A 6,676-nucleotide genomic window follows, 5' to 3' on the forward strand; every position below is an offset into this window, starting at 1 on the left:
CTTGTACTGATTCATTTTTTTACTTAAAAAATAACTTGTTTCCTGTGCTATAACACAGATGAGCCTGAGAACATCATGCTAAATGAAAGAAACCAGACACAAATGGCCACATATTATATAATTCCAGTTATATGAAATGTCTAGAACATGCAAATTCATAGAGACAGAAAGTACATTAGTGGTTGCCAGGGACCAGGGGATGAAATAACAGGGTTTCTTTTAGGAGTGATGGAAATATCCCAGAATTATATAATGGTGATGATTGTATAGCTTTTTATGCTATTTTTCAATTATAGTTTACATTCAATATTATTTTCAGGTGTACAGCATATACTAAAAACCACTGAATTATGCAGTTTAAACTAAAACACTAAAAAATGAAAGAGTTTGTCAACCATTTTTCTTAAAAAATAGTGAGAAAGGAATGGGGATAGTATATGCACAATTTATGTAAGTTCTCAATAATCATATTGGTAATAATATTAGTATTTCTATTTTGAGACTATATGGTAATTTCAGGGTAAAATAAATGAGCAATTAATAATGAGACTATTCTAATTCCTAATCCCCTGTATCCTTGAGAACCAGGATTTTTGGTATGGAAAAAAAGAGATACAGATGTAATATAGAAAAGGTTAAGTTAAAAGGTATATGTGTTGCCCAGCCAGTGTGGCTCAGTGGTTGAGAGTCGACCTATGAACCAGGAGGTCACGGTTCGATTCCCAGTGCATGCCGAAGGCAGCCAACCAATGATTCTCTCTCATCATTGATGTTTCTATCTCTCTCTCCCTCTCCTTTCCTCTGAAATCAATAACAAATATATTTTTTTAAAAAGCATAAAAGGTATATATGTTATATAAATACTAGAGGCCTGATGCACGAAGATTAGTACAAGAATGGGCCTTCCTTCCCCTGGCTGCCAGCACTGCCTTCGCTCCGGCCCGGAGCCACCTTTCTACCTTCCCAAACTGCCCAGAGGCCCAGAGCTGCCATGGCCCCACCCCCGGCCGCTCAATGCCTGAGTATGCAAATTAACCCATCATCTTCATTGGGTTAAGTTGCATACTCACTCCTGATTGGCTGGTGGGCGTCATGAAGGTATGGTCAATTTGCATCTTTCTCTTTTATTAGTGTAGACGTTATGTATATATATTTCTAAGTGTTAGAAACAATGACCAGGAGAGAAACCAAGATGGCGGCATAGGAAAGCACCTAAACTGCTGCCTCACACAACAATTTCAAAACTATAACTAAGACAGAACGGACACCATCCAGAACCACAGGAAAGCTGGCTGAGTGGAAATTCTACAACTAGAAGGAAAGAGAAAAGCTCACAGAGAATTGGAGGTACGGCAAAGGGTCTTTGTGCATGCAGAGAAGAAGGGTGGCTGAGAGCCTGGCTGACTTTCTCTGGTGGGAGGGGGAAGGAAGCCCCCAACTGCACTGAACCCCAGTTCCGGGCAAAACCCCGTGGACCCAGGCTCATACAAGGAGAGTCTGGACTGTCAGGTAGAGAGAAAGGCACCAGGAGACTCGGGAGACCCGGGGGATCCCCGGCGGGCAGGGGTCTGGAGGCGCGCGCACCAGTGTGCACAAAGACTGCAGAGGTTGCCACAGGCTTTCCCTAGCAGAAGGGAGTCGGAAGCTCCTGCTGCACTGAGCCCCAGTTCTGACTGCACTGAACCCCAGTTCCAGGCGAGCCCCTGGGGACCCACGCTCCTGCGGGGGGAATCTGGACTCTAGGGCGGAGACTAGGGAGCTGGGGAAGGCAGAGGTCTGGAGGCACGCGCACAAGGGCAAGGCTGAGGGGAAGCCAAGACTGTCTGCTCCGCCCTGAGACTCCACCCCATCCAAGCTGAGCACAGAGGCTTTTGCAATTTGGCAAGTCTAATCCTATAAGGCTGTCTCCAGCACCGAACTTCTCCCAGCGTAGACACAGATGATCCTCACAGCCAACTGGCCTGGAGGTCAATTCCTCCCAGTGATACCAACAACAATCAAGACTTAACTACAACAAGGCTGTACACACAGTCCACAAAGGGGTGCACTAAGAGTATCCACCTCAGGTTAACTGGGGAGGCCGACCCACTGGGCCATATAGGAAACCTAGCACACAAAGCTACCCTACCATCTCAGGGAAGCAGTGAAAATGCGGTGACAAAGAAACAGATCACAAACAAAAGAAATGGAGGAAAACAAATGACTGGATATAGAATTCAAAACCACGGTTATAAGGCTTTTCAAGAATATCCTACAAAAGGCTGATAAATATAACGAGACTCTCGAAGATATGAAAAAGGACCAACTAGAAATTAAGCATACACTGACTGAAATAAAAAATATTATACAGAGACCCAACAACAGACTAGAGGAACACAAGACTCAAGTCAAAGAATTGAAATACAAAGAAGCAAAAAACACTCAACTGAAAAAGCAAAAAGAAAAAAAAATCCAAAAAGTTGAAAATAGTGTAAGAAGACTCTGGGACAACTTCAAGCGTACCAACATCAGGATTATGGGGGTGCCAGAAGAAGAGAGAGAGCAAGATACTGAAAACCTATTTGAAGAAATAATGACTGAAAACTTCCCCCACCTGGTGAAAGAAATAGACTTACAAGTCCAGGAAGCGCACAGAACCCCAAACAAAAGGAATCCAAAGAGGACCACACCAAGACACATCATAATTAAAATGCCAAGAGCAAAAGACAAAGAATATTAAAAGCAACAAGAGAAAAACAGTTAATTACCTACAAGGGAGCACTCATATGATTGTCAGCTGATTTCTCAACAGAAACTATGCAGGCCAGACGGGAGTGGCAAGAAATATTCAAAGTGATGAACAGCAAGAACCTACAACCAAGATTACTCTACCCAGCAAAGCTATCATTCAGAATTGAAGGGCAGATAAAGAGCTTCACAGATAAGAAAAAGCTAAAGGAGTTCATCACCACCAAACCAGTATTATATGAAATGCTGAAAGGTATTCTTAAAGAAGAGGAAGAAGAAAAAAGTAAGGATAAAAATTATGAACAACAAATACATATCTATCAACAAGTGAACCTAAAAATCAAGTGAATTAAAAACCTGAGGAACAGAATAATCTGGTGAATATAATAGATTCAGGGGCATAGAAAGGGAGTGGACTGATAATTCTCAGGGGGAAAGGGGTATGGGGGCGTTCAGGAAGAGACTGGATAAAAATCATACACCTATGGATGAGGACAGTGCGGGGGAGGTAAGGGCAGAAGGTGGGGTGGGAACCGGGTGGAGGGGAGCTATGGGGAAAAAAAGGAGAAACAATTGTAATAATCTGAATAAAGATTTATTAGAGAAAAAAAAAAAGAAACAATGACCAACTCATAGCAATGAGCATTCCTAATGCCTATACTACCATCCAGGGTTTCTTGGAGAAACACTGGTTACAGATAAGGGTCAAGAAATGTAAAAGTTGAGCTTAAAACAGTTGTACATACCACAAAGCAAAGATGCCACAAGATGACCATAAGTGGATTAAGCCATTCAGGAGCCTATGGAAAAGGCTCCAACTGGCCAAAGATAGAACAATTTGAGTGTCATAAAAATATTTCCACTGATTAAAACCCATCAAATATGTTTGAATCCATGAGCTCATAAAAAATCAGTTGATTATCTTCAGAGGAACCAACCTACTATATTGAAAAGTGAAAAACCAAGGCAAAAAGCAAGCATTTATTCTACCATTTCTACATGAACTATACCTACAGATAATTAAAAAGAGATAAAAATATTAGTTGGTGTTCGCAGCCGCGGTCGCTCTCCAACGCCTCCAGCTTGCCGAGCTCCAGCCGAAGGAGAAGGGGGGTAAGTAAAGAGGTCTCTGGACCATGGCTCATACCAAGCAGACTGCTGGCAAATCGACGGGGAGGGGGGCAAAGCCCCGAGGAAGCAGCTGGCTACCAAAGCCGCTCGAAAGAGTGCGCCCTCCACTGGAGGGGTGAAGAAACCTCGTAGTTACAGGCCCAGTACTGTGGCACTTCGTGAAATTAGACGTTATCAGAAGTCCACTGAACTTCTGATTCACAAACTTCCCTTCCAGCGTCTGGTGTGAGAAACTGCTCAGGACTTCAAAACACACCTGCGCTTCCAAAGTGCAGCGATTGGTGCTTTGCAGGAGGCAAGTGAGGCCTATCTGGTTGGCCTTTTTGAAGACACCTACCTGCGTGCTATCCATGCCAAACGTCTAACAATTATGCCCAAAGACATCCAGCTAGCACGCCGCATAGTGGAGAACGTGCTTAAGAATCCACTATGATGGAAAACATTTCATTCTTTTAAAAAATTTCTCTTCTTCCTGTTATTGGTAGTTCTGAACGTTAGGTATTTTTTCCATGGGGTCAAAAGGTACCTAAGTATATGATTGCAAGTTGAAAATAGGGGACAGAAATCAGGTATTGGCAGTTTTTCCATTTGCATTTGTGTGTGAATTTTTTAAATATAAAGGCGGGGACATAAAGCATTAATGCAAGTCAGATGTTTCCGTGAACAAGTTTCAGCAGTTCAACTTTATAACAATATAAATAAACCTGTTAAGTTTTTCTGGACAATGCCAGCATTTGGATTTTTTTTAAAACAAGCAAATTTCTTATTGATGGCAAAAAAAAAGTATTTGTTAATAAAAGTATTCCAATTAATAAATTAAAAACAAATAACAGAATTAGAATGTCACTATTTTGCAGCCACCAATAAATTAATGAATCTGGGCCTAGCACCCAACAACTGCTAGCATAAAAACAGAGAAAGCCAGGCATGTGGTTCCTGATGAAAGAACCCACCACTACCTACCATATTTCAAGGGATTGAACTAGAGTCCGACCAAACCTCTGGATCCAGCTGCCAATTTTTAATAAATTCAGAGAATGAAGAAACATGCTGAATGGAAACATAAGTGTGTGATCAGTAAAATTCAGACTTCTGAGAACTCTAGTCTAAAGGCTTGGGTTCTTTAACAGAATAACTATAAGGAAAAGAAAGGAATGGAGGAAAACTTGTGGATTAAGCCTTGGTTGTGGTGGCTCAGTTGGTGGTCGTCCTGTACACAAAAGGTTGGCAGGTTCGATTCCCAGTCAGGGCACATACCCAGGTTGCAGGTTTGATACCCAGTTGGGATGCATGCAGAAGGCAACTAACCAATGTTTCTCCTCTCCTCCCTTCTCCTTTCCTCTCTCTCCCTTCCTCTGTCTAAAATCAATAAAAATATAGAGAGAATTAAAAGACATATCAAATTTTAGGAAATGAACAATACACAATTGGTGATAAATCTATAATGAACAAGGAAATTATTACTATAAGAGTCTAGAGCAGGGGTGGGCAAACGTTTTGACTCGAGGGCCACAATGGGTTCTTAAACTGGACCGGAGGGCCGGAACAAAAGCATGGATGGAGTGTTTGTGTGAACTAATATAAATTCAAAGTAAACATCATTACATAAAAGGGTACGGTCTTTTTTTTTATTTCAATAGTTTTATTCATTTCAAACATTTTAACAAGAAGAATGTAAACACTAATTATTATAATTTGAAACTTCAAAAAATGGAGGAATCATAGCACAATAACATACCTTATATTGAAGATGGCAAAGGCAAAATAAAATTGCCTAACAAAGGATAGGTACAAAAGCCTTTCAAATTAAACTTAAATATAATAAAATAATTTAAAACTAAAACAAATAGAAAAGAACAAAATGTGTAAACAGTAAATTAAACATTTTCTTTAGTGCAACTTCCAAATTATGCCCGGGACATAGATGTAGATGGCAATGTAGACTGGGTTGAAAGGTTTTTGGTCTTTAAAACATCAACTTCAGTGGGAACAGTGTTGTTGGTCTCCTTTTTTAGCTAATGCATCGAAGTCTGGAGTTAGTTTTGTTGTGGCTATTCTCAGGATAGATCTGAGGTGTTTGTCAGTTAAGCTGGATCTGTGAGGGGCTTTGTTGATGTTCATGACGCTAAATGTCTGCTCACAAACATAGGTTGACCCAAACAGCACCAGTATCTTCTGTGCCATCCTCTGGATGTTTGGAAAAGTGGCTTCATTAAGTGAAGCATAAAAGTCTCTTAGTTCAAGAGAGCTGAATTTCTCCTTTAGGACAAAGTCAGACTGAAGATCGATGAGTTCCAGTTGCACCTCTTCTGGTGCTGTTTCAGGGTTTTGTGACGAAGGACAGGCCACCAGTTGAAGTGACTGGTCAATTTTTTCAACATCAGAAAACCGACGACAGAATTCTGCATGCAGGTCATCCAGTGATTTGCTGTATTTCTTCACATTTTGGATGGTCTCCTTCTGTGTGGCTAGTGTGGCAAAATGAGTGAAGACTTTGTCTGAAATTTGTCTGGAAAAGAAAATCAGCTTCGATTTAAAGGCTTTCACATTAGTGCACATGTCATGTACATACTGATCTTTTCCCTGTAGCTTCACATTTAGCTCATTCAAATGTGAAAATATATCTACAGCAAATGCAAAGTCACACAGCCAATTCTTGTCACTCAGCTCAGTAAATTCGTCAGACTTCCCCTTTAATTTCAAAAATGCACCAGTCTCTTCTTTGAGCTCCCACACTCGTTGGAAAACTTTGCCCAAACTCAACCAGCAGACACGAGAGTGGTAAAGTAAGTCGTGGTGATCCGCATCAGTTTCCTCC

The 6,676-nt window shown here is 41.0% G+C and overlaps 1 pseudogene across 1 annotated transcript; it reads left to right on the top strand.

Annotated features, from left to right (window-relative positions):
* Positions 1-3,863: 3,863 nt before the first annotated feature.
* Positions 3,864-4,278, top strand: LOC308253323 (histone H3.3A-like; annotated as a pseudogene). Its single transcript has one exon. The product of its transcript is annotated as a histone H3.3A-like (transcript).
* Positions 4,279-6,676: the final 2,398 nt, after the last annotated feature.

The sequence above is a fragment of the Plecotus auritus genome (genome assembly GCF_963455305.1).
Source record: "Plecotus auritus genome assembly, chromosome: 1".
NCBI lineage: Eukaryota > Metazoa > Chordata > Mammalia > Chiroptera > Vespertilionidae > Plecotus > Plecotus auritus.